The sequence below is a fragment of the Myotis yumanensis genome, unplaced genomic scaffold (genome assembly GCF_028538775.1).
Source record: "Myotis yumanensis isolate MYYU_CA2020_CCGP unplaced genomic scaffold, mMyoYum1.0.hap1 SCAF_18, whole genome shotgun sequence".
Classification (NCBI taxonomy): Eukaryota; Metazoa; Chordata; class Mammalia; order Chiroptera; family Vespertilionidae; genus Myotis; species Myotis yumanensis.
In genome coordinates this window covers 8,776,455-8,804,014 of record NW_027223769.1, presented here as the reverse complement: position 1 = coordinate 8,804,014, position 27,560 = coordinate 8,776,455, and the positions used below count along the sequence as shown (strand labels likewise).

The 27,560-nt window shown below is 48.0% G+C and overlaps 1 protein-coding gene across 1 annotated transcript in view; it reads left to right on the top strand.

The window, feature by feature from the left end:
- The first annotated feature begins 4,344 nt into the window (after positions 1-4,344).
- Positions 4,345-27,560, top strand: part of FXYD3 (FXYD domain containing ion transport regulator 3) — a 36,315-nt gene continuing 13,099 nt past the window's right edge. The window contains 1 exon segment of the mRNA XM_070398851.1: positions 4,345-4,387. The gene's annotated coding sequence lies outside the window, so the exon portion shown is untranslated.

Here is a 27,560-nt window from a genome sequence, read left to right as displayed (position 1 = left end):
AGGGGTTTGGGAATGCAGCACGAGATATGTCCCAATGCGATCAGGGGGCGGGCGGGGGCTGGGAGAATGCAAGCGGTGCAGATTGCCTGGCCGGAGCCCTCACCCGCCCACCGGAGACACAGGGCCCACTCTGAGAGAGAGAGAGAGAGAGAGAGAGAGAGAGAGAGAGAGAGAGAGAGAGAGAGAGAGAGAGAGAGAGAGAGAGAGAGAGAAGTGGAATTTTGCATCCAGCATCCCTCCCTGATTGACCGGCACAAGGGGCTGGCACAACGTGGGCTGCCTTCGGGACGGTGGATGGTGGCCCAGTGGAGAGTGGTTTCTCCATGCATGGTGCCCAGGGATGGCTGTGAGCTGCTGCAATCCCGCCCCATGCTTCAGGGTGGGGCAGAAGGCTCGCAGCCACCAGCACCCTAGGCTGCACCTCCTGTGCCTCAGCCTGCCAGGTTGGCAGGGTCCAGAGCAGGTGAGCTGCTCCCTTCCCCCAGTGGTAGAACAGGGAGGAGAGCGCTGGGTGCAGGGAGGGGACCTCAACTGGGATCCTCCTGGTGTGGGGAAGGGGCCCGGCCTGGGCCCAGTGGGGAGCTTAGGAAGTCTGGCTAAGCAGGCGCTGGTTCATACCAACTCTTACTCTGCCATCTTCCTCCAGCTCTTCAAGCTAGCCCCCCTGCCCCACCTGTCCGGGGCAACGGGCTCTGGGTGACCTCCCTGAGCTCAGACTGTGGACCCAGAGACCTCAAGGAAGAGTGCAGGGGCCGGTGCAGAAGTACCAGGGCAGAGTTGCTTCAGTGTCTCGGTGAAGTTTGCAACTGACCCATGGTGGAAGCCCCAGAGGGGAAAGGCCAGGAGGCATGAATTGCCAGCACTTTAGCCACTTGAAAACAGCTCCACTTGGAATGTGAGGCATTTATATGTTCAGCTGAGAAGTGAGAGGGCTGAACTCCACCATCGCTGGGCTCCTGTCAGTCCAAGGCCCAAGCGTCCACCATGACAAGGAAAGAACAGAGTGAGGGGCCTGGAGGAAGGGAGGACAATTAAAGAAAACCATGTCTAGACTTTCCCCAGCCCTCTCCTTCTTCCTGCTGCCTACAAGAACCCCAGGCCCGGCCACAGTTCTGTCTCTACCTTTTAGTCCCCTATTCTCCAACCACAGAGGAAAGAAATAAGGAAGGAGTCTGTGCTGCCTTCAGAAAGTATCTATATACCTGATCGGTCAGTTGCCTTCCACAGAGGGAGGCCAGACTGTGGCTTAGGCCCACTCCCCACAGGGACATCAGTAGGACATCCTGTGAGGGCTCCCAGACTGTTAGAGGGGGCAGGATGGGCTGAGGGATGCCCCCTGAGTGCACAAATTTTTGTGCACCGGGCCACTAGTTTGTTATAATGGCTCACAGAACTCAGGGAAGCACCTACATTTACTGGTTTGTTATAAAGGCTATTATGAGGGATACAGAAGAACAGCCAGATGGAGAGATACATAGGGTGAGGTCCAGGAGGGTCCCCAATGCAGGAGCTTCTGTCACCATGGAGTCAGGCGTGCTGCCCTCCCAGCACATGGATGTGTTCACCAACCCTGACATGCCCCACACCCTGTATTCAGGGCTTTTTACAGAGACTTCATCACATAGGCACCATCAGTGTTAACTCAAAAGCCCCTCTCCCTCCCCAGAGGATGAGGGTGGGACTGAAAGATCCAGGCTTCTAATCAAGGCCTGGTCTTTCTGGTGGCCAGCCCCCATCCGGGAGCCCACCACACATTACTTCATTAGAACAAAAGACACTCCTATCACCTAGAAAATTCCAAGGGACGTAGGAGCTCTGCATCAGGAACTGGAGTCAGAGACCAAATATCAGAACAGAGGGCTCATAGCAGTCCTGTCACTCAGGAAATTATGCAGATGTTAGGAGCTGAGTGCCAGGAACCAGGGGCGGAGGCAATAGAGCTTATTTCCTAATATGTCACGGGTGTTTACCCGTATGAAGATGAAGAAGTGTAGATTGCCTAGGACAGGATACTTAGTAAGGGCATAAAAGTATTTGACTGAGAAATAAAACGTAACTGCAAAGTCAAACCGGCTTTCTGGCAGTGCCCTGCTGGTGGCAGGCAGAATGAAGAGGCAATCTCTAAAACCCTAAATCTGTTCACAAAGCTCCTTTCTCAGAGCCCTCCCATGGCTCCATCTTCCTCAGAGTAAAACTGTGGCATATGTGACCCCACAAAACCAGCCTCTCTGCCCTTCACTCCTCCCACTCACCCCCACTCATGGTCCTCCAGCCACCATGACCTCTCTGTTGCTCCTTCAAAGCTGCAGGCAGGACCCCCATTCAGGACCTTTGCAGCACTGTCACTTCGGCTGTAACTTGTTCCTTGAGTTGCTCACATAGGTGATGCACTCTCATCCTTGAAGTCTTGGTACAAATGTCACCTCCTTTGAGAAGCCTTCCCTGACCACCCCCAAGAAAGGAGCCACCCTTCCCAGTCTCTATTATAACCCCATTTTCTTTCCTTTAAAGTATATCATCTTTTCTATTGATCACTTCTTTATTTCCTTCTGTCTTCCTCTTGACAGAATAGGAGTTCTCCCAGGGCAAGGACTTCATTTATTTTGTTGAAACATAGATAAAAGTCCCTAGAGAAAGACAGCAAGCCAATATATGGTAGTATCCTATATAATACAGAGTGAATATGCAAATCGACCGTCACTCTGCCACAAAGATGGCGGCACCCACAGTGGAGGGGGGTGTGTGGTTTCCGTAACACAAGATGGCTGCACCCACAGCGGAGGCTGAGCTCCCATAACAAGCAATCAGCAGGGACCTGAGGCTGTGCGCCACCCCCCCCCCCCCCCCAGGGGGGCTTGATGGGGACCTCAGGCCACGCCACCCCCAACCTGGTGCCAGGCCGGGAGACCTCAGGCTGTGCCCCAACACCCGACAGGGCTTGATGGGGGACCTCAAGGTGCACCCCTCACCCCAGTGCTGGACCAGGGGACCTGAGGCTGCACCCCCTTCCTGGTGGAGCTTGATGTGGGACCTCATGCCATGCCCCCCACCCAGCGGGGCTTGATGGGCGACCTCAAGGCATGCCCCCCACCCTGGCACCAGGCCAGGGGATCTGAAGCTGCGCCCCCCATCCAGCGGAGCTTGATAAGGGTGGGACCAGCTGGGTCTGGATCTAGCCCAATGGGGAGGGGCCAGCCAGGTCTGGGTCTCGAGCCATTTTGAGGCACACATGGGTGGGTGAGGACTTGACTCTGGTTCCTGTGGCACGCCCCAGACTCTGACAAGAGGAAGATTTTCATGTACATTTTACTAATTTTCTTTGATCTCTGACACTTCTATTATAGAGAAAGGGCAAATAGCAATATTAAAATATTTCCTCTAATTAATCCCTTTTAATGTACATGAATTTCATGCACTGGGCCACTAGTAATTATTATAATGAGATGTAACTTCTAGTAATACAGTTTGCCCTGGAGAAAAATAAAGAAGGGAAGGAGGTAAGAGAGTGCAGTGGGGTGTTACACTTTAAGACAGGGCAGGCAGGGAAGCACGGGGGCAGAGGCTTGAAGGGGATGAGAAAGGGAGTCATGTAGACACTGGCGGGAAGAGCAACCAGGCAGAGGGAACAGCCAGTGTAAAGGCCCAGAGGTTGGAATGGTGTCCATGTGTAGCTGGAGCACTGCATCCCCTCCTCCCACAGACCTGGGCCTCAGGGGCATCTTCAAGTGCCACCCACTTTTCCCTGGCACCTAGCAGGCATCTGGGCACTCACACATCACCACCTTTGATGGGAAGACTGTTGAAGTCCCAGGCACTTATTGTAAGATCAGAGTCGTTCAAGGAATTAGGCAGACTCAGCGAGCAAGTAAGAGGGGACTTTATTAGAGGGAGTGGGGGGATGGAGCCACAATTGGGGAAGGTTAAGACTCAGCCTCTGCTGTCCTTGGGGTTGAATTTTATGTGCCAAAACCACAAGGGGCGGAGGCTGGGGGATGCAAGTGCTCTAGTCTGATTAGATAGAGTTCGTTATCCTTCAACCGATTAGTGCTGGCCCTGGAGGCTGTGGGTTGTAGGCGGCCTGGCCTTATCATTGGCCGGCTGTCTCGCCCTTGGTGCGGTTGCCTCCTGTTGAGCCGGACAGGCTGACTGCAGGCTGTTCCGCGGAAGGAGGCTGGGGCCACTTTCTCATTCAGGGCTTTCTAGTCCACCTGAGCCACAGTCCTCTGCTGGCCGGTCACTTAGCTTCTGTCTCTACCAAGTCCTTGAGTCCCTTGGCTCATTGGCCCTTTTCAAGGTGGAAGTTGGGAAGAACAAGTCCATCTCAAAGACGTCTATCCAGGCAAACGGGACCCAGACTGTCGGCAGAGAGAGCCGTGACCTGGCTGAGGTAAGCACTCACTGGCCTCTGGAGATCTTGGTTTGTTTGAAGCTACAGGAAACGCATTGGCTCAAGCTAAGTAAAACCATGTGACACATGCCCCAGGGCCGTCATTCTGGGCCCGTGGAACTTCTTTGTATACCAGTTTAGCTTTTCTTGGTTATAAATAACAAAAAACACATTAAAACTCACTCAAATAAGTCAGGTTTCTTTATTACATAACTAAACAATCCATAGTGAAACCGGGCGTGGTTTGAACGGGGTGCTGACTGTTTCTCAGCTTTCTCTTGGTCTGTGGCCTCTTTAGCTTTAGCTCTGTCTTCAGGCTGCCTTTCTTGTGGTGGCAAAGTACTGGAATTTCCAGGTCTCCAATGTGCATTCCCCATCGTCCAAAGCAAACCCCAAATCTTTTCTTCCAATTACTAAACAAAACCCCCGAGCTTCACTTTGATTGGACCCCACTGATCCAGTGTTGTGGCCCAGAGATTGTGTTAAACCAGTGGTTCTCAATCTTCTGGCCCTTTAAATACAGTTCCTCATGTTGTAACCCAACCATAAAATTATTTTCGTTGCTACTTCATAACTGTAATGTTGCTACTGTTATGAATCATAATGTAAATATCTGATATGCAGGATGGTCTTAGGCGACCCCTGTGAAAGGGTCATTTGACTGCCAAAGGGGTCTCTACCCACAGGTTGAGAACCGTTGTCTTAAACAAATCCAGTGTTAGCTTCGGAAGCTGCAGGTGGGAGAGATCCCCCCAACCCACACAGCTGCTCATGGCAAGGACAAGGATTCCCAAACCAGTATTTCTTGTTGCAGAAATTCTGCGAATTTACATTTATTTACAAAGAATGTAAATGCCCAGGAAGACCTGCCCTCTGAGACCTGAGACTTTTGTCTGGAATCCTCTGGGGTGGATGTATTTTCCGCGCTTGAGGTCCCCTGCCTACAAGCATTCCATTGTTAACTGTTGGAATACACAGCCGTGCCCCTCCCACCTCACCCCTTCCAGGAAGGGGACAGCTTTCAGAATTAGTCATGCTGTCAGCTTTCCACACAACAGCCCTATTGAATACAAAGGGCAGCCTGTAGAGTGGGTGCTATTTTTATCCCCATTGCACAGATGGGGAAACTGAGGCCAGGAAGGGAGACTTGCTTCCCCCAGATCACATAGTGAGAAAGTGGTGGAGCTAGAATTTGAATCTAAGCTTTCTGGCTCTGACCTCCTTCCCTCTCCATCTGTGGACTTCATGTGTTCCCTCAAAGTGTGATCTACTTAAGGAGAGTTGGGTACCAGGTTCATCTGTTATGGGGCCTGGGATATAGTAACTCTCAAGAATGGTTTTCATTTATTCACTCAACAAATATTTCCTGAGCATGTACTGTGGACCAGACCCTGTGCTCAGTGCTGGGGACACAGAGGGAATAGAATAGACCAGGTCCCTTGCTCACTGAGCTGGCATTCCAAAGGGGAGAGACAATAAACATGGCCGGTATGTGTATAATTGTATAGTATGTCAGGAGGTGATAGATGCCAGTGCTATGAAAAAAATAAAGGACAGAACAGGATAGAGGGGGGAGGGGTGGTAGATTACAGGTGGAAGCTATGGTTAAATAGAGCGACCAAGGAAAGCGTCATCAGGAAAGTGATGTTCGAGCAAAGCCCTGAAGAAAGGAGATGAAGATGGGACATGGGTACATCTGTGGGAAGAGTAAGTCCCTAGAGGAGGGGCAAGAGCAGATTCTGGAGGCTGGAAGGTAGCTGGGGTGTATGAGGAATAGCAGAGAGGCCAGTGTGGTGAGTGAGCAAGCAAGTGAGAGGCTGAGGGAGAGAAAATGAGGCCAGAGAGGTGACAGACAACCAGCTGGAGGGGGCTTATGGGCCGTGGTGAGGACTTTGGCTTTTTACCAGGAATGAGGCACAGCGAAGAGAGCTGAACCAGGAAGGCCCTGACCTGACTCAGCGGTTCACAGGCTCCCTCTGGCTGTGTGTGGGGAGCAGACTGTAGGGCAGGACAGGAGCAGGGGACTAGGGAGGAGGTGGCTGTAATGTCCAGGAGGCAGGGGATGGAGGCTGGGCCAGGGTGGGGCAGTGGAGGGGGGTGGCAGTGGTTAGTTCTGAAAATATTCTCTGGGGTCTTATTCCCTCTTCCCACCCTGCTGTCTGTTCTTCAGACCCTCAAAGTTATGTGGGGCCCTGCTGTCCTTTGTCCCTCCCCCCCCCCCCCCCCCCCCCCACACACACCCGATGTGAAGGCAGACAAAGTTGGCTTGGAATTCCAACTCTGACCCTTAATTAACCGTGTGACTGACCCCTATGTGCCACAGCTTCCTCCACAGAGAGAATAATTGCTGCCTAGCAGGCAGTGTGTCCTGCAGTTGCATTCACCAGGATTGTTCTTTGAAAATGAGAGAGACTGTTAGCAGTAGGCAAATGACTCAGGGATGCGCAGGCCTGTGGAGCTGGCTCTCACTGGGCACAGCACCTTCTTGGACACGGAGGTGCTGGGAAGGGGGGATGGGGATGCTAAGATGTCAGGGTTCTGGCTGCCAGCAGGCTGCTGGGTCAGTGCCTCCCATGGCCACAGAGCCAAGCTCTCAAAACTGCAGACTCATCTCACTGCCTCTGCAGCCAGGCAGGAGCCTGCCAACCCTAGTGCCAAGCCACAGAGCCTGGGGCCCCTCGGGACAGGGCTGGGCAGCTGAGAGGGAGGCTCCACCACTAGGAAGATGCATAAGGGATCAGGGACTGGAAGTTGATCCAAGAGGAGGAAAAGGTAGACATTTTGGGAGGGTTAGGATTAAAAAGGGAAAAAAAAAAAAAAAATATATATATATATATATATATATATATATATATATTTGCATATAGTATGTATTATATATTTCCTATATATAATACATACTATATGCAAAAATACATTTCCTAAGTTCAATTAAATTATTTAACTTTTAAAATAATAATTTATTCATTTTTAGAGAGAAAGAAAGGGAGAGAGAGGAGGAACATTGCTCTACATTGATCAATTGGCTGCCCCCGACATGCCCCTACCAGGGGTCTGACCAGGAATCAAATCAGCAACCCTTCAGTGCCCAGAACGACACCCAACCAACTGAGCCACACTGGCCAGGGCTGCTTATTTAACTTTTAAGTTACCCAATCCTAAATTTACTTTTCCTCTAATCTTTTATTGTTGTTTTTATCTTGTGGCTTATTATTGATTTTCCCAACTTTCCTTTTAAACTTTGTGAACGATAGAGAAGTTGCATAAACAGTGCAGTGAACCCAAATCCCCTGCACAGAGCTTTGCCAGCTCTTCGTGTTTTGCCTCATTTGCTTTATGTCTCTCTATCTGTATCTGTTTATTATTTTTCTGAATTTCTTGCATCTCAGAAATCTCCTGCTCCTCTTTGTGCAGGCATTTCCAAAGACCATTTTCTCTGTTGTTTGCCTGTCAACATCTTTTCCAGAGAGAGTCACAAAGCACGACCAAGCTTTTCCTTAACTGTGCCTTTTCCTCTGACTGAAACCAGACAATGAATGGGTCTGAGCTGCCTGTCACTACTTGAGCCAATTAAGCAGAGACAGGGTTGAATCATACATGAGCACTTTATTTTGTAACTAGAGGCCTAGTGCATGAATTTGTGCACAGGTGGGGTCTGGCCAGCCCGGCCCCCATCAGGGCAGATCGGGGCTGGGCCTGTCAGGAGGAGGAGATGGCAGAAGATTGACTGGCTGGCCTGCCCAGATTGGGCTGATCAGGGCTGTGCTGGCTGGGGGAAGGGGTCTCGGGTGATTAGGGTTGGGGGGGCCGATTGGTGGTGGGGCCAGCCAGGGGAAAGGGCTGTGGGCAGTGGGCTGGCTGGTCCCACCCAAGAATGGGGTGGGTGGGGGTGCTGATCAGGGGCTAGCGGCCTGGGGGTGCGGCCCTATCCCTGATCAGGGTGGGGGGACCAATCTGGGGTGTAGCCAGTTGGGGGGAGGAGATAAAGAGGTTGGCTGGCCAGCCTTGCCCCCTATTGGGGTGGGGGGGTGTCATCAGGAGCGGGTCGGCCGGGGGGAGGGGTTGCGGGCCTATCATGGTGGAGCAGGCTGATCAGGGTCGCGGCTGGTGGTGGGGGGGAGGGGGAATGGGATTGGGGGAAGGAGGGGGCGTTTGGCCAGCAGGCCCCGTTCTTTCTTGTTCGGGGTCGGGGAGTCTGATCAGGGGCAGGCTGGCAGTGGGGAGGGGCCGAGAGGTTGGCCACCGGCCCCACCCCCTGATCCAGCTGGTTCTCTGGTCACAGTGGATGTCATAGCGACCGGTTGTTAGGTCGTTATGGCTGTTATAGTAGCTGCCTTCTTATATATATAGATATTGCAGGCAACATGGGAGAGCAGCAGGTCATCCACAGAAGTTTGCTCTACCCACCACCCCCATAAGCCAGCTGCTTATATTGGTTAGAAGGACAAAGATTACATAGGTATAATGGTTACAGGTTACAGGCGATGTGGGCTGGGGGTTGCAAAGGGCAGACACCTCCGGGACTTCATTGTTTTGGCAAGAAGGTTGTTAATCTTTCCATGAAGAAGGCAGTTCTCAGATAAGGAGAATGGACCACATTTCGAGGTTAACTCCCAGCCATGTCAGAATGCACTTTCTTTAATCAGAACAAAACAATCGGTTAACAGCATGATTAATATCTCTTATAACTATAGCTAGTCCCCACTATTCTATTTCTCCCTCTTGCCCCTAGCATGACCATGGGCAGACTTGATGACAGTCCTGGAAGTCTTTCCTACAGAGAACCTACCCTGATCAACTCTCCAGTGTCTGTGCTGTAATGGTGGCCACAGGGTTGGAAGGTGGGTCTGAGAAGGGAGATGACCTACCAGGCCTGAGCCATAGCCACTGTGAGTCTCCCTCTTCCTCACTTCCTCTCATGAAGCCTCAAACCAGGGCAAGATGGGGCCTTGGTCACTCCAGGGAGACAGACCTACCCCTCCTAAAACTGCCCCCAAAGGGGAATGAGGTCCAGTTAGGACAGGTCTTCTAAGAGAAGCTGGAGATGCAGCCTGTTTTGTTGAAATATCCCAATGTTTACATGTTAGCAACTATTAATTTTCAACACTTTGTGAACTGAAGGAAACATATAAAATAGTTGGCTTTGGCCCTGGAGCTACTAGTTTGAGATCCTTTGATGGGGAAAATGAGACATTTTGGGGGGCTAGCAATCTGAATCTGTGCCATTAACCTAATACACATACTTATTAGCCTATAGTCTAGCGGCTAGACTCTAGCCACTGCCCCTTTAATTGTCTGGTCCGGCAAGACCTGTTTACTCCCATTTTCGAGAGGCCATAAACCATCCCCTTTGGAGTTATCAGTGCTGGTGCCAGGCCAGGCCTTTAGTTGTGGTCTCAAGGTCCTAGCACATGGGGCTCTTTAAAAACTTGCAAAGGGGACCGGAAAACCCTTATTTGGGAGACAAAGGGGTGAAAAGATATAATAGGGAAAGCTTCCTCCATGTTTTTGCTTAGAATTTGAGAAATCTTCCTCTGAGCCTGCTGGCGTAATAAACAATGTAACTCCATTTTTCTGGGTGTTGCTTGGTTTTTCTCCGGTCTTCTGTAACACCTTGTCTTAGTGAGTGAGGCAGGCTGGAAGGGGGCTGCAGGGTTCCCCCTTGACCCCTATCCCAGTTATGTAGCCTTCCCCCTCCTCCTTCCCTGTAATTCCCACTCATACCCAAGACTCCAAGCCATCCCTCCTTCAGTGATGAGGAAACTGGTCCAGGTCTGTCAGCAAATCTGGTCCTCTATGCCCACCTGCCCTCACCACCCCATCTCAACTCCTGCAAGGCCTCTATGATGATCCGTAGAGGGATAAGAGCACTTTCATTATTTAACAGCTACTTCACGAACACCTGCTATAAGCCAGGCATGGTTCTATAATTTAGATGAAATTCCTTGGGAGTGTTACAGGACCAAGGTTCATGTTGAAAGCAAAATGTGGGGTTTGAATCTGAGTTTGTTGTCTCACAAAATCGAAGAATGAAGTTGTGGACAAAAACAGCTAGCAGAACCAAAGTTTCTTGAGAGAAGCCAGTCCTGGAAAAGGTGCAGCTGGGGTTCAGGCCAGTGTCCAGAGCTTCCGTTCCATGTTGTAGCTGGGTGTACTTCAGCATCCATGCAAATGAAAGTCTACTAGTCCATGTGTGGAGGCCCCATATGGCCATAAGCCACGTGGGTGCAGGGGAGCACCCCCCCTCCCCCAGCTCACATCAGAAAAAAGAGAGAGGAGCACGTGCTTTTTTGTATACATACTTGCTAGCTTCTGATTGGTTCTTTCAAAGAATTCTGCCTTAGTAACATTCTTGGGATTGGTTATGCGCCTCACTGCAAGCTGCCTGTCTTAGCAACATTCATATATTTTAATGTTTATGTCTCCCCTGTGCCCTTCTTTCTCCACCCAGCTGGGTTGCCTTTGTAACTTCCACCAGCTGGGTTCCCCAGTTTTACTTCCTCCCCATTATGGCCCCTGTTCCTGCCTACCTAGCTTCTATCTATCTCCTCAGTGTAACTGCTGCTTCAAAATGTCACTGGAAAGGAACTGGGACTGAGGCAGGTCTGCCCAGCACAGTCTAGAATGTGTGGGTTCTTGACTTCGTTCAGGAAAGATTTCAAGATATGAGTCCAGGTGATTGTGAGAGTATGTTTTTAAAGCTGGGACAGTGAAATAAAGGAAGGTCTTAGGATGGAGAAAGCAGGAACACAGCAATAAGAGTAAGCCCAGGCAGAGCTTCTTTTTGACTCACTAAAAGGTTAGGCAAAAGGAGGATCCTTGGAGATAGGATCAGAGGGTTAGCCAGGGACAAGCTGCTGCTGCCCTCTGCTCCCCGAGTTGCAAGTCTCATCGGAACGCTTAGAGCAGCGGTTCTCAACCTGTGGGTCGTGACCCCTTTGGCGGTCCACCGACCCTTTCACAGGGGTCGCCTAAGACCATCCTGCATATCAGATATTTACATTATGATTCATAACAGTAGCAACATTACAGTTATGAAGTAGCAACGAAAATAATTTTATGGTTGGGTCACAACCTGAGGAACTGTATTTAATGGAACCACTGCCTTAGAGCTTAGGAGAAAGAAAGCAAAGATACACCCTGAGGAAGGATGGGGAGGGAGGCTCAAGGGGAAGCAAGCACTGGCATCCTTTGTCTTAAAGAGGTTTTTTTTCTGTTTTCTAATGGTAGGAATTTTAGGGGAGGTTTCAGGTTTTAGGTGAGGGTCTCAATAGAATATTCATCAGCTTTCTAGGTGTTGTTACAGAGTAGGAAAATTTTTAGGCCTGCTTAATTACCTAGCCACCTCAGCCGCTTGACAGCCTGTGCAAAGTTTCTAGGAACTGAGCTCACACACCTGAGCAACAGCTTACAAAGAACGAACAGATCAACACACCTGAGCATCAGCCTACAAAGAACAGACAGATCAAAATTAAGAATAGTCCTGACCTTTAAGTCACCCAGAAATGAATAACAGGAGGATGATGAATAGCTTGGCTAGAACTACGCAATTAGCTTTTGTAACTTGGCTTTGCTTGCTATGGGAACCTGAACACGGATGTAGTTGTCCCCTTTAAATATTGGACTCTGCAGATGGTCGGGGCCGCTTCTCCCTTGGGCTTCCCGAGTGGAGGAGCGGACACTGGCCAGTCAATAAAGGCTCTCTAAATTTTAATCAGTCTGGAGTTCTGGTCATTCTGTCACTCGTGCTCCACAACAGTGTGTACCTTGATATACTGATGAATAAAAATGAGGGTCATTCTCTGGTCAGTTTTTCCTTCAAAGAATGCCGCTGGAAAGGAACCAGAACCAAGGCGGGTCTGCTCCACATGGTCTTGAATGTGTGAACCATTTGCTCCTAAGTGTCTTTGGTTAGGGAAGATATTGCAATTTATTTATTTATTTTTTACATTTTGTTTTATTGCTTAAAGTATTACAAAGAGTATTACATATGTCTCCTTTTTTTTCTCTCTCCCTTTGACCTTCCCCCGGCCTCCCCTACCCCCCAGTGTCTTGTGTCCATTGGTTGTGCTTATATGCATACATAAAAGTCTTTCGGTTGATCTCTTACCCACCCCCCAATCCTCCCCAGACTTCCCGCTGTAGTTTGACAGTCTGTTTGATGTTGTTCTGCCTCTGTATCTATTTTTGTTTATCAGTTTATAATGGTCTTAATTATCCATAAATGAGGGAGATCATGTGGTATTTTTCTTTCATTGACTGGCTTATTTCACTTAGCATAATGCTCTCCAGCTCCATCCATGCTGTTGCAAATAGTAAGAATTCCTTCTTTTTTACAGCAGCATAGTATTCCATCGTGTAGATGTACCAAAGTTTTCTAATCCATTCATCTGCTGATGGGTACTTAGGCTGTTTCTAAATCTTAGCTATGGTGAATTGTGCTGCTATGAACATAGGGGTGCATATATCCTTTCTGATTGGTGTTTCTGTTTTCTTGGGATATATTCCTAGAAGCGGGATCACTGGGTCAAATGGGAGTTCCATTTTTAACTTTTTGAGGAAACTCCATACTGTCTTCCATAGTGGCTGCACCAGTCTACATTCCCACCAGCAGTGCATGAGAGTTCCTTTTTCTCCTTATCCTCTCCAGCACTTGTCGTTTGTTGATTTGTTGATGATAGCCATTCTGACTGTTATGCCCAGATTTCAAGATTCCCAAGAAGCCACCAGGGAGCCATCCAATCCGATGCAAAAGCAAAGAGTCTTTTATTTTAAGCCCGGGCTTAGCTCCTCTACCTTCCTTACTGACGCAGCAGCAGGTGGCAAAAAGAGAGCAGTCTGCTCGAACCAGGGGTTTCATAGAGGGTTGGAGTAGGGGCGGGAGAGGGGGCTGTGCCCCCCGCCGATTGGCCAGGTGCGAGCTGGTGACCCATTACACAGGATGTGGTCATAGTGATGGCGTGCACTTCCCTTGATTACCATTGGTTAGTCCAGAGAAATGGTGGGTGTGGCTAGCAGAGGCTCCTTCCGAGGGGGAAGGAGCCTTCGCTGAGCACATGGTTCCATACAAAATGGAGGTCCCTTAATGGATGGGAAGCCAGCCACTCGGCTCCCATGCAAGGCCTGCCGCCGTGGGCGTCACCGGGAGGCGGGCCGCCCACCACCCCACCTGGCCCTTGGGTCGCCCGCTGCTCGGCCCGAAAGTGACTCGGAGGCCGAGGAGGGCGGCCCGGGTCCTTTTGGGCGTCCGCGGGCCTGCGCCTATCTGGTCAGGTGCTGCCTCGGCCATGGCTGCCCGTCATCCTCCCTGCCGGATGCCTGCGGGGCCACGTGCCCCACCGGCCCTTTCACTGACAGGTGTGAGATGGTACCTCATTGTTGTTTTGATTTGCATCTCTCAGATGATTAGTGACTTTGAGCATGTTTTCATATGTCTCTTGGCTTTCTGAATGTCTTCTTTTGAAAAGTGCCTATTTAGGTCCTTTGCCCATTTTTTGATTGGATATTGCGATTTATTATCTGGCTGTAAATTGTTCAGCCATTTTTAAACCATTTGTCTCAGTTTTCCTCATTCCACTTGCCAAGGAATTTTCCTCGCTTCTTAATAATCTCCTCAAAAATAAAGGCCAATATTCAATAGGTCAGAGTTTGGAGCAAGGAAAGGTTTATTGATCAAGGCCTAGCTCAAGAGGATAGGAGAAATGATTCTCAAATGAATCTTAAGAGTCTCGACTCCAGGCATCTTCTATTGTTAAGGGAAGGGAGGAGGGGAGAGGCAAGGGGTGGGTGCTTCCCTTACACAGTTAGACAGGGAGGTGTCAAAAGGAATCCAAGGAGCCCTAACCCGTTTGACTCAGTGGATAGAGCATCAGCCTGTGGACTGAAGGGTCCCAGGTTTGACTCTGATCAAGGGCATGTACCTTGGTTGCGGGCACATCCCCAGTAGGAGGTGTGCAGGAGGCAGCTGATCGATGTTTCTCTCTCATCGATGTTTCTAACTCTCTATCCCTCTCCCTTCCTCTCTGTAAAAAACAAAAAAAGGAATCCAAGGAATAGTGGGATATTCCTCAATCCCTTTGGTCCTTTGACCCCCCCCCTTACCCCCCTACACACACACACACACACACACACACACACACACTCCTCTTAAGGCAACGGTTCTCAACCTGAGGGTCACAACCCTTTTGGGGGTTGAACGACCCTTTCACAGGGGTCGCCTAAGACCATCGGAAAACACATATATAATTACATATTGTTTTTGTGATTAATCACTATGCTTTAATTATGTTCAATTTGTAACAATGAAATTGGGGGTCACCACAACATGAGGAACTGTATTAAAGGGTCGCGGCATTAGGAAGGTTGAGAACCACTGTCCTAAGGAGAGTCCTGCGAAGCTTTGAAAAAGTCATTACTTCCGCCTCCCTGTTGCCAGGAAATGGGCTGCACCGAGGCCTCAGGGCGAATTGGGGCGCTGCTGCTGCTGCTGCTGCTGCTGCTGCTGCTGCTGCCCTCTAGGAGGACGGGCTGTGGAGCAGTCGCCTACATGCTGAACCACTGAACCGCCCTTGGGTTCACGTGGCCAGCGCCCGCCTGCAGGGACAGCTGGCAGAACAGGCCTTTAGGAAGTCCCTTCCCCTTGACTGAGTACTAGTTGAAAGGAGTGCCGTGGTAACTGCAATCAAAGGAGGCATGATGCTTCCAGAAAAAGCTCAAGGATAAGTATTGCAAGCAACAGTAGTAGACACTGTTGGATCGGGCTCCCAAGGAAAGGGTGGAGATTCAACAAGTTAGCGTGAAAGTTGGAGATAAAGTTCTTCCAGAATATGGAGGCACCAAAGTAGTTTTAGACGACAGGACTATTTCTTATTTGGACATGGTGACATTCTTAGAAAGTATGTAGACTGAAATAAATCACTATTGAGATGGCATCATGTGACGCTGCCCATTCCACTGAAGTTCTAAAATCTTTCCTCATGTGAGTAATTTCCGTGTCTCTTTTATAATAAACTAATGATAACCACACTAATGACATCCAGTGTCTCTTACAATTTAGTTTCACCGTGCTTAAAAATAAAAAGGAGAGAAAAAATAAAATAAAAGAAAAACAGTCATTACTTTGTGCATATTTCCTCACCCCTCTGCTGACAGGCCACTCAAGCCTCCTGCAGAATTCTTCTAGTTAGTGGCATATCTACAGCAGGAGGCATTCGCCTCAGGCCACCAGAGAGAGGAAGCATTTCCTTCTGTTACTGGAGGAGATGACTTGCCAGCAGGGGAAGCAGAAAATCAAAAAAAGCAAAGAGAAGTTTCCTCAAATATGCTTTTAAAGATAGGTAAATCATAAGGGAACAGAAAAGGCTAAGGGTGGGTATGAGTTTAAATAGGGTGACTGTAGGAAATAGGCCTCTGTGGTCCATCTCCAGTTTAGTCAACTTTTCATGGAAATGGTAACTGAATTTCCCCAGGGCAAACAGAATGGAGGGAGGAGGGAAGAGGATACAAGAACAAAGAACTGTGTAGGTGAACCAGCATCTGGGTGGAAACCCCCCAGGCGCCCAGGATGAAACACCTGCCTCAACTAGATTAGGGGGAGGTGGAGACAACTAGAAAAGGCCTCAGCCCATTTTTTTTAAATGGCCCAGTCAGAGACAATAAGACCTAGACCAAGTGTGAGGAAAACTATTAACCCCATAGTACTCAGCCAATGATGAACTGGAGGAGGGACTCTCCCACCCTAGGGATAGATAACCTGTGATCACTGCTCTGTGTGTGCCTATTCAACCAAACACCCACTCTTTCGAGAATGTTCCAGAAATGGAAAAAGACTGGGACAGAGTGACAATGGGGGTGGGGGTGGGTGGGAGGGGTGGGCCAGGGGGCTGAACACCCTCCCCCTCAGCTAGCCTAGTCTTAGTTTCTAAGATGGGGAACACAAACCAGTACCCCCAGGGCCTGATCCAACCATTGGACATATTTTATTTGGTCTTCAAAGTGTTAAATTTAAAAAGTCGGTTGCCAGTACTTAAAAATCAGGAGATAACATCATAAAAACCAACATTTCCAGCTTCTCTTGGTGAGTGATGACATCAAAGTGTGATAGGCAGTTAGACAGATATGAGCAGAGCAAGAACGATGGGCCAGATACAGAAGGTCATCAGAGTGTGAAGCTCTGGGTGTCTAGCAAAGGGCAGTTGTAGGGTGGGACCTCACCCCCAGGGTGACCGTTCCTCCTCTAGCATATCGCCGGTCATTGGGTTTGGCCCCCCTGACCTTTCCTCCCTAGAGATAACTTCTAGGCCTTAGTTGTAAAGGGTGTCCCAAAATTCACGCAAGAAGTAATTTTGATAGAAAACACAGGTTTATAATTAAAAATTGTAAATTTTTATTGATTAATAAAGTATACAGTATAGGGTTATGTATGGAATAGCACACATAAAAAGTGGATTATCATGTCGCGATAGCGAGCACCATTAACTGTTATTGCCTGAGCAGCCACATTTTCGAAAAATGGTCCTATGATGCCTCCAGCCCCAAATCCGCACCAAACAGTGACACGTTGTGGATGCATTTGTTTCTCAACAATCACTCGTGGATTTTCTGAACCCCAAATGTGACAATTTTGTCGATTAACCAAGCCATCAAGATGAAAATGAGCCTCATTGAAATTCAGCCATATTTATGCAAAACCGTCATGGAAAATTTCAACAAAAGAGTGCATATGTGCCAGCAAAGCTGTGGAGGCCATTTACCTGATATGCTATTCCATACATAACCCTATATTGTATACTTTCTGAATCAATAAAAAATTTACAATTTTTAATTATAAACCTGTGTTTTCTATCAAAATTACTTCTTGCGTGAATTTTGGGACACCCTTTATTTCAGCTCCAGGCCCAGAAAAGCAGCAAAACCAGCCACAGCTGACCTCAGGACCAGCTGCATTGGATAATGAGCCCCTGCCCTAGCATAGACCAATCAATCAATGGACACCTAGACCCTGAAAGGACACACCTGGAAAGCTGCTGAATAGTCTATTAAGATCTTCCCCTGGTGGACATAAGACACTGGGGGGTAGGGGAGGCCATGGGATTGTCGAGGGTGGGGGGAAGGACACATATGTAATACCCTTTGTAATACTTTAAGCAATAAAACAATTAAAAAAAAAAGATAGAGGAGAAACCAAGATGGCGGCATAGGTAAACACCGGAGATTGCTGCTGCAAACAACTGAGAGGCGCCAACATAATCAGGAGGGTCAGAAGGGACAGACGGAGCAAACGGCACCAGGGTAATTAGGAAAGGTCAGAAGGGGCAGATGAAACAAACAACTTTTATGGGGGATAGCTGCAGCCAGGGAGGTTACGGGAGATGGCTGCAGCCCGGGAGGGAACTAAAAAGCAAACGCCTGATAAGAAACCAGACAGGCATTAACTCACTTAGAAAGCCAGATCATTAGTGAAAAATTCCAAACTACATTCCCTCCCCGCCAAAAGCAGATAGGTATGTTGACACGGCGCTAGATCTCCAATGGAATGACCCCAGGTTACTTGCCCTGTTTGCTGAAAGGTATATAACCTGTGTTTAAACTCTTGGTCGGGGCTCACGGCCGCTGCTCTGCCGCGTTCAGAGTGAGTTGTTGTGGGCCCCAACATGTTGGAAGCTAAATAAACCCCTTGCGTTTGCATAGAAAGCGTCTCTTGGTTCTTTGTGACAGCGGCTTGCACCCCGGACTTTACACAACCACTTCAAAAATACAACTAAAAGACGGAAAGAACATCACCCAGAACCACAGGAAGGCTGGCTGAGGAGAGATTCTTCAACTAGAAGGAAAGAGAACAGCATACCGAGGCTCAGAGGAGGCGCAGTGTGGAAAATACAAAGGTACGGAGGTGTGCGAGGAGCCGGCTGGTGGCTGAGGGCGCAGTTGTCGTTTTCAATCAGGAGGGAGTCTCAGACTCTGAGCTCCAGATCCAGGCGAGTCTCTAGGGACTCAGACTCAAACGGGAGAAGCGGGATTGTCTGGCATCAGTTGGAACGTGAGGGCAGCTTTCTCTCCGAGGTTTGCAGCAATTGCTGGGGTTCTGAGAAGCAGAGCCTCTGGGAACGGGACTGAGAGCAGCCATAACCACTCCCTCCACCCGCCCTGTTGATCCCGCCCCGCCCAAGCCCTGCGCAGAGCCATTTGCCGGATAGCCTCAGGCAAAGGCTAGATTAGCACCTCTCCAGAGGACAGAAGTTTTCCCACTTCAGATACAGCTGATTCTCACAGCCAGTCGACCTGGTGGTCAAATCCCTCTAGTATTAACTACAACAATTAAGGCTTAACTAGAACAAGACTGCGCACAAAGACCACAAGGGGGTGCACCAAGAAAGCATAAAAAATTCGGAGACAAAAAAACATGACAGAAATGGAGGATATAGAGCTAAAAAACGCAATTTTGAGGGCTTGCAATAATGTGCTAGAAGCTGCCAATAAACTTGATGAGAGCCTCATGAAATCTAATGAGACCCTCGATGTTGTGATAAAGAACCAACTAGAAATTAAGCATACACTGACTGAAATAAAGAATATTATACAGACACCCAGTAGCAGAACAGAGGAGTGCAAGAATCAAGTCAAAGATTTGAAATGTGAAGAAGCAAAAAACACCCAACCAGAAAAGCAAAATGAAAAAAGAACCCAAAAATACGAAGATAGTGTAAGGAGCCTCTGGGACAGCTTCAAGCGCACCAATATCAGAATTATAGGGGTGCCAGAAGATGAGAGACAGCAAGATATTGAAAACCTATTTGAAGAAATAATGACAGAAAACTTCCCCCACCTGGTGAAAGAAAGGGACTTATAGGTCCAAGAAGCGCAGAGAACCCCAAACAAAAGGAATCCAAAGAGGACCACACCAAGACACATCATCATTAAAATGCCAAGAGCAAAAGACAAAGAGAGAATCTTAAAAGCAGCAAGAGAAAGAGACTCAATTACCTACAAGGGAGTACCCATACGACTGTCAGCTGATTTCTCAACAGAAACTTTGCAGCCAGAAGGGAATGGCAAGAAATATTCAAAGTGCTGAATACCAAGAACCTACAACCAAGATTACTTTATCCAGCAAAGCTATCATCCAGAATTGAAGGTCAGATAAAGAGCTTCACAGATAAGGAAAAGCTAAAGGACTTCATCACCACTAAACCAGTATTATACGAAATGCTGAAAGGCATCTTTTAAGAAGAGGAAGAAGAAGAAAAAGGTAAAGATACAAATTATGAACAACAAACATGCATCTATCAACAAGCGAATCTAAGAATCAAGTGAATAAATAATCTGATGTACAGAATGAACTGTTGATTATAATAGAATCAGGGACATAGAAAGGGAATGGACTGACTATTCTTGGGGGCGGGGGGAGAAGGGGTGTGGGAGATGCGGGAAGAGACTGGACAAAAATCGTGCACCTATGGATGAGGACAGTGGGTGGGGAGTGAGGGCGGAGGGTGGGGCGGGAACTGGGAGGAGGGGAGTTATGGGGGGGAAAAAAAAAGAGGAACAAATGTAATCTGAACAATAAAGATTTAATTAAAAAAAAAAGATAACAGGAATAATGCTGATTCTATTTCCTCTTATATCTCTAGTATCTAAACCAGGACCCAGCATGGGTAATTGTACAATAAAATATTTTTGATTGATTAAATGTACGCTTAAATAAAATTAAAAAAAAGAAAATAAAAAAAAGATCTTCCCCTGGGACCTCCCTAAAAATTTCCATCCTTAAAACCCTGGACCCAGCATGCTCCTCCTCCAGGAGCAAGCCCACACCTTTCCCTTTCCCCTCCCCCTCCCTCGGCCCTCAGGCACATTACCATTACCTTCTTCACTCCCAAGCTCCAAGGGTCCTTCCTTTGCCCCTATAACTTGTTTCCCAAGTCCATTTCTTCCACAAATTACTTCTTCTACCTCTGAGATTTTATAAATATACTAGAGGCCTGGTGCACAAATTCGTGCACCAGTGGGGTTCCTTGGCCTGGCCTGCGGGATCGAACTGAAACCTTCTCCAACATCCCCTGAGGGGCCCCAGATTGCAAGAGGGCACAGGCCAGGCTGAGGGATCCCACCAGTGCACGATGGGGGCCGGGAAGAGATGGGGGAGGTTGGACAGTGGGGAGGAACTGTGGGAGGGCTCCAGGGCGTGTCTGGCCCATCTCACTCAGTCCCAATTGGCCAGACCCCAGCAGCAAGCTAACCTACTGGTCAGAGCGCCTGTCCCCTGGTGGTCAGTGCATGTCATAGTGAGCGGTTGAGCAGCTTTAGCATACCATTAGCATATTACGCTTTGATTGGTTGAATGGACGACTGGACGACCAGACACTTAGCATATTAGGCTTTTATTATATAAGACTAGAGGCCCAGTGCATGAATTCGTGCACAGGTGGGAGACCTTGGCCTGGCCAGCGATCGGGGCTGATTGGGGCCATCTTGCCCAGTCCCAATTGGGGTCGATCAGGGCTGGCCAGAGGGGAGGAGGGACTACAGGAGGTTGGCCTCCTATGGGAGGTTGGTTGTGGGAGCGACTGACTACCAAGGGGCAGCTCCTGCGTTGAGTGTCTGCCCCCTGGTGGTCAGTGTGCATCATAGCTCCAGCTGATCATCTGGTTGTCTGGTGGTAATGGTCACTTAGGCTTTTATATATAGAGAGAGTAGAGGCCCAGTGCATGAATTTGTGCATGGGTGGGGTCTACCAGCCTGCCTCCATGGGGCCATTGGGTCAGGTTGGCTGGGGGGAGGGGCCGTGGGAGGTCGGCTGGCCCCAACCCCAATTGGGGTAGGGGGGCTGATCAGGGGCAGGGCCGGCCAGGGGGAGGGGCTGCGGGCAGTTGGTGTACATCCCACCAGGTTCCCCAAGATCAGGAACTGCATAGGCACCCCCAGAGCACCAGTGGGCATTTTCTTTCCTGTGCTCCCTCAGTCTCCTCCATGAGCTTCGGGGCCACAGGAGGTATGGTGCTTCCTGGGAGTTGTAGTGCGCTTCCTCCACAAAGAGCTCTCCTGTAGACTGGGCTCTGGGTTTCCGAGAACTACACCTCCTGGCGTACCCCGCGCCAGGTGAGCCTTATCTGTCAGCGCAGAGTGGAGGACCCAGGAAGCCGGCTGCAGCAGGAAGAGGGAATGTGCTTGCGCACTAGGCCAGCCTGTCCTGTTTGTCCCAATCATTGTAAACAGGCAGAGGCAGGGCGGGGTAAGAATGGAGTGTCTGAGGCCGGCCAGGGGCACAGTGCAGGAGGAGGCTGTGGCGGCAGTGTGAGCGTGAGGAGGCAGTGGCTGCAGCGCAGGTGGGCGGGCACAGGTTAGTGAGGGGCAGCGGTGGTGTGCAGGGGCCGCAGTGCATCCCCCTCAGGTGCCTGGGGAGCCCTCTCCGCACCTGCCTCACAGTAGCGTCTGTCAGAGAGCCTGTGGAGCTGGTTGGAGTTGGGGGTAGAAGGTGTGGCTGCCCCTAGTGCGGGTTCTTTCAGGCAGGCTTTTCCTCAGTTCTCACCTTCTTTGCTGTGCATTCCTCCCACTTCCCAGCCAGGCCTCCCTCGTGACAGCCACATTTGTAATTTGGTGCTCTTGAGGTCTGAAAGAGCACAGCCAGGAACCGAGCCCCTGCCCCCCTGGGGCTCCAGGCCTCAGGGCAGCTCTTGGGCACCTTGGAGTGGGGGGGGGGGGGGAGGGCTAAACGGGGGCGGGGCCAGCTGGGGGGAGGGGCCTAAGGGAGTTGAGGGGGCCAATCGGGGCTAGATCACACTGGTTGGCTGCCATAGCGTGAGTCATAGCCACCAATCATTCTGGTCGTTCTGGTCATTCCACTGTAATGGTCAGTTGGCTTTTATATATATAGATGTTCCTTATAGTTGAAGGCTTGGCTCTGAATCTTTCCTAGGCTGAACTCAAGCACCAAGTGTTAGGGTCACAGAAGGAGGAATGCATGAGGTAGAAAGTGGTAAAGAATTATGAATTTATTAGATCATCTGGAAAACCAGATGGGCTGAGCCCCAAAATGGTGCTGGCAGTCAGGGACTGGGAGTCAGAGATTTTAAATGACTCTAGATAGGCTTTTTCTGGGCAGAGAATTCTCTGGGTAGGTGCAGATCCTGGGAAAGTCCCAAGGGAAAAGATAGTAGTCTTAGCAAGTGAAATGTGGTCTTATTGAAAGGGAATTTAATGGAATGTCAGTTGTGAAGTGGTCTAAAGGTCAGTTCCCAGGGGACAGGGTATCTGTTCAATTATTTAATCCAACCTGTTAGAAATAAGGTGAGCCCATAAACTAGGGGTCCTGATAGAACACAAAGGATAGTCAGGAGCCAGACAGTAAGGCAAATATCTTTACTTCTGCAGGAATATGTGCAGCCAACACTGGGTCTGGCAGCATGCACACTGAGTGAGTGGTCTGCTTGGGTTTTATCCCTTGACACATGCCATCTGTCCCTCACTCTTGATTGGTCAGAGCTTAGGCACACATTCTTTTGTGATTGGCTAATTTAAAGAAAAAAGGGAGGGGTTGCCCTAACTGGTTTGGCTCAGTGGATAGAGCGTTGGTCTGCGGACTAAAAGGTCCCAGGTTTGATTCCGGTCAAGGGCATGTACCTTGGTTGCAGGCACATACCAGTGGGGGGTGTGCAGGAGGCAGCTGATCCATGTTTCTCTCTCATCAATGTTTCTAACTTTCTATCCCTCTCCCTTCCTCTCTGTAAAAAAATCAATAAAATATTTTTTTTTTAAAAGGGAGGGGTTGACCTTTGCCATTTCAAAATGGTGGTTGCCTACACTCCCTTTTTTGACAGAAAAGATTACTTGTTTATTCTTACAATTCCCCCCTTTTCTTAGGGTGGAAGTCTTTTCTTCAAACTCAGCATTAGCTGACTTCATGCTCTGCAGTATTTAGGAGAAGGAGATCATTTTGCTGTTTGGTCAATGTGGTTTCAATTAACCTTTGGATAAGACCTCTCATACAAGGGATGTTATATCATCCCATTACTGTAACTCCTAACCCGATTATCAAAGAGGTGAATATAGAAACCATCATTCTTTTCCACTTTCTGAACCATTGCTCTAGTTGGAGAAAGGATCCTCAATTCCAGGATTCTCAGTGAACTCATTAGCTAAAGTTGCCAATCCCTGTAGGGCCTTAGTAATGGTTCTGTCTGGAGCTGTGTTGTCAGGAATGAATGTACAACATTGCCCACCCCTCCAAACATTACGCATACTCCTCCTTTTTCTGCCAGAATCATATCCAAGGCCAACCTATTCTCCCACATCATTCTGCTGGTGGCATCTAGTTGTTCAGCTATACCTTTAACTGCATCTCGAGTATAGTTAACAAACCTTTTCTGGTTCTAGTAAATATAATTAATCCAATCCACATTTTTATTGACAGTTGACAACCAGAACAGGACAGAGTCAATCCTACAGTGATCTGATTTCTAGCCTTAAACTCATTTGGCACTCCTCCTGAACCCCAATAGAATCTGTGTAAATACGGGGATCAAAGGAGCCCCCTGGACTCTCTCTCTTCTTCCTAGTCTGTCTGTCCATTGAAAAAGGTTATGATATGCCAAAGTGAAAGGGATAGTCAATTGTATCAGAGCACAAGTTCTGCTCCAGTTGCTGGGCAAGGTCGCAAGTAATGGTCCCCCACAATACCACCAGACATCAGCATGGGATATCGACAGTGCAGAATGATTGACTTCTGAGGATACTCGGCCATTTATGCATCTGGATAAATTTTTCATAAACTCTGAATACTGTCCCCCGCCCCCCCCAAACACACTGAGAGGCAAGAGGTATAGTTTACATCAGAAGATGGGGGCTGAATTGTTTTGGGGACCCTTGCTCTTTACCTCTGTTGGATGGGAACAACAGGGATAAAGTTGTACAGGAAGCGTTTCCCCAGGCGGTTTCTCCTGATACGGGCAAGCATACATTCCATCCCATCAGTGTCTGAGGTCCATCCGAATGGAAATGGGACCCCTTGGGCCTCTAGCCTCCGTGCTGCACAAGTATAACAGTCACTCTTATTTAGGGCACATACAGGATATTTAACCCATTCCACCCAGGCATTTGTTTTCTTATATCCTACTTCTATTTGCAGCTGGTGGCAGTGGTCTAGGGCAGTGGTCAGCAAACTGCACTCGCAAGCCACATGCGGCTCTTTGGTCCCTTGAGTGTGGCTCTTCCACAAAATATCATGTGCGGGCATGCACGTACAGTGCGATTGAAACTTCGTGGCCCATGCGCAGAAGTCGGTATTTTGTGGAAGAGCCACACTCAAGGGGCCAAAGAGCCGCATGTGACTCGAGAGCCGCAGTTTGCCGACCACTGGTCTAGGGCAGTGGTTGGCAAACCACGGCTTGCGAGCCACATATGGCTCTTTGGCCTCTTGAGTGTGGCTCTTCCACAAAATACAAAGAACTGTGGAGCTCGAAATTTGAACGTCTTTGTGCTGGTATAGAAATATTGGAGAAAAACAAATGTGAACTTAGTTCACAGCACAAGTGGTCTGCTTTGAAAGACCTGGAGAAGGAAGACATGTTGATTTTTAACACCTGGAATAGTATTCCTGACTCATATAATCAACTGAAAAAACTAGCGTTTGCTGTTCTTTTCTTATTCGGGTCTACATATTTATGCGAATAATCATTTTCAAGCATGAACCTTATCAAGAATAAATTGAGAAGTCATCTTATTGATGAGAACTTGGAATCGTGCCTAAAATTAAAAACAACAACATACAAACCTGACTTACCCAAACTTTCCAAGGAGATGCAAGGCCATTGTTCACATTAGTGTTTGTCAGTCATTGTCATGATTTAATTTTATGGATATTGTAAGGAATTTAATTTTATCAATAAATAATATCGTTATTAAGTATGATATCAAGTTTTATTCAACGTACCTATAGTTTAACTAAGACTTAGAACTTTAAGTAAAGTTTATTAAGTTAATTTTAGGGAACGTTGTGGAGTGAAAGAAGATGTAGTGTCGAGGATTGAGAAAGGTATGTTGAGATGGTTTGGACATATAGAGAGGATGAACGAAAGGAGATAGACAAAACAAGTATACAAGATGAGTGTGGATGGGAGAGTTGGAAGGGGTTGACCTCAGCGAACGTACCTCAATCAGATTGAGGACGTTTTTAGCAAAGGCCAGCTTAGGAGTACCCTAATTAAGTTAATAACAATGTACCTACCTATATAGTTTAAGTTTAAAAAATTTGGCTCTCAAAAGAAATTTCAATCGTTGTACTATTGATATTTGGCTCTGTTGACTAATGAGTTTGCCGACCACTGGTCTAGGGCTGTGGTTGGCAAACCGCAGCTCGCGAGCCACATGCGGCTCTTTGGCCCCTTGAGTGTGGCTCTTCCACAAAATACCATGTGCGGGCGCGCACGTACAGTGCGATTGAAACTCCATGGCCCACGCGCAGAAGTCGGTATTTTGTGGAAGAGCCACACTCAAGGGGCCAAAGAGATGCATGTGGCTCGCGGGTCGCGGTTTGCCAAGCCGCAGTTTGCTGACCACTGGTCTAGGGGATCTTGTCCTGTAACATCTACTCCTAAATGTAGTCCTAGCCAATCTCTTGGCCTAAAGGCTGAAATATCCAAGTCATTCAAGTTATCTATAATCAATAACTTAACTGGGTAAGCATGATCCTGATTATACACATTTCCCCTGCAATTTGCCAGAGGCCTAAAGCAAATAGACAGCTTAAAGTTTCTTTGGTGTTAACTTCAAGGGGCTATGTCCTGAAATGGCCGTCCAAGATGAGGTGTCTCCACCCAGAGAGGCTGGTGGTACACCCCCAACCCAAGTGGGATGGGTCCAATCTTGTTCTGCAGTCCAAACAGCAGTCTCAGTGGTAACGTAGTCTCCTGGTCGATGGTGATGAGCCAGGAACTCAAGAAGAGGGCTTTGAGCCAGGAGGCCTTCTAATCTGAGAGACATTAAAATAGAAGAGCTAGCCAGTACATAGTTCTTAAGAAATTGTCCCTAGTCTTCGTTGTAGGGAGATCTTGAGGCATACCGGGGCCTATTGGAATCACCTAAAGCCAATTCTAAGTCAAGAAAAAGTTTAACTTCATTTGTCCTTGGGTGTGGTCAGCAAATGACACTAATTGGATTTCTGCTACCTGTCTCCCTGAGTACGTTCATATAAACTTTTTATATGAACTCTTGTTAGGGAGGCAAAATGTAAATCACTTACTCTTAAGTGTCCTTGGTTTATGGAAGATGGGATTTACTAAATAGCTCCAAATTGCTGTTTAACCATCTCAGTTTCCCTATTCCACTTGTCCTGGCTTACTGGGCTGTGTCATTTATATAACTTCCTTTCAACAGTTCTCTTTACAAACATTCCTCAACGTTCACAAACCCTTCCTCATAAATCTTACAACTTTCAGAACCCACTTTCTTTTTCCTTCAAAATGACACCAAGACCATAATTTCTTCCCAATTAGTTAGAATTCTTAACCCTTAGAAACCTTAATTTTTAGGTGACATGTAATTAACATTCCTCAGATTAGCAATACATTCACAATTTTAAGAGATATTTTAAATAAAATACAAGACTTATTATTCATTAACAGATTCAAATCTATCCTCTAGATTCTCCATACATGGCAAACTGAGATTAATATTTCAGTATCCTGGTATTTTAAAATACCTAGATATTTAATAATTTTTTTACCACTTAACCCAGCAAACTCAAAGTTTTAAGTTACTAAAACTTTGGAAGTTACTAAAAGTTTTTGGAAAACTATGTTTAGGCATATGTAACTATTATCATATACACTTAATTTTTTTATATTTACAACAACTTTGAGATTTTAAAGCTAACTATTATTACTCAAGGCATTTTATTGGCAATTTTGTAACAGGGACAACTCACCAGCCTTCAGTAGCTTTAATGTGAAAGTACTATTTTATTTTATTTTTCTTTATAAAAATGGGAGTGACCCTGCCTACCTTCCCCCGCCCCATTGCTATCTCTCCAACTTGCTAGAGGGCACTTCTGCAGATCTGTTCCTCCCAGTGTTAGAGGCAAAAATCTGGAAATTGTACGCCCCTGGGACCGGTAGTCAACTTTGGACCTGGGAGTCAACCTTAGAATGTAGTCCATTCTCATTCAAGACCTGCCTATGAT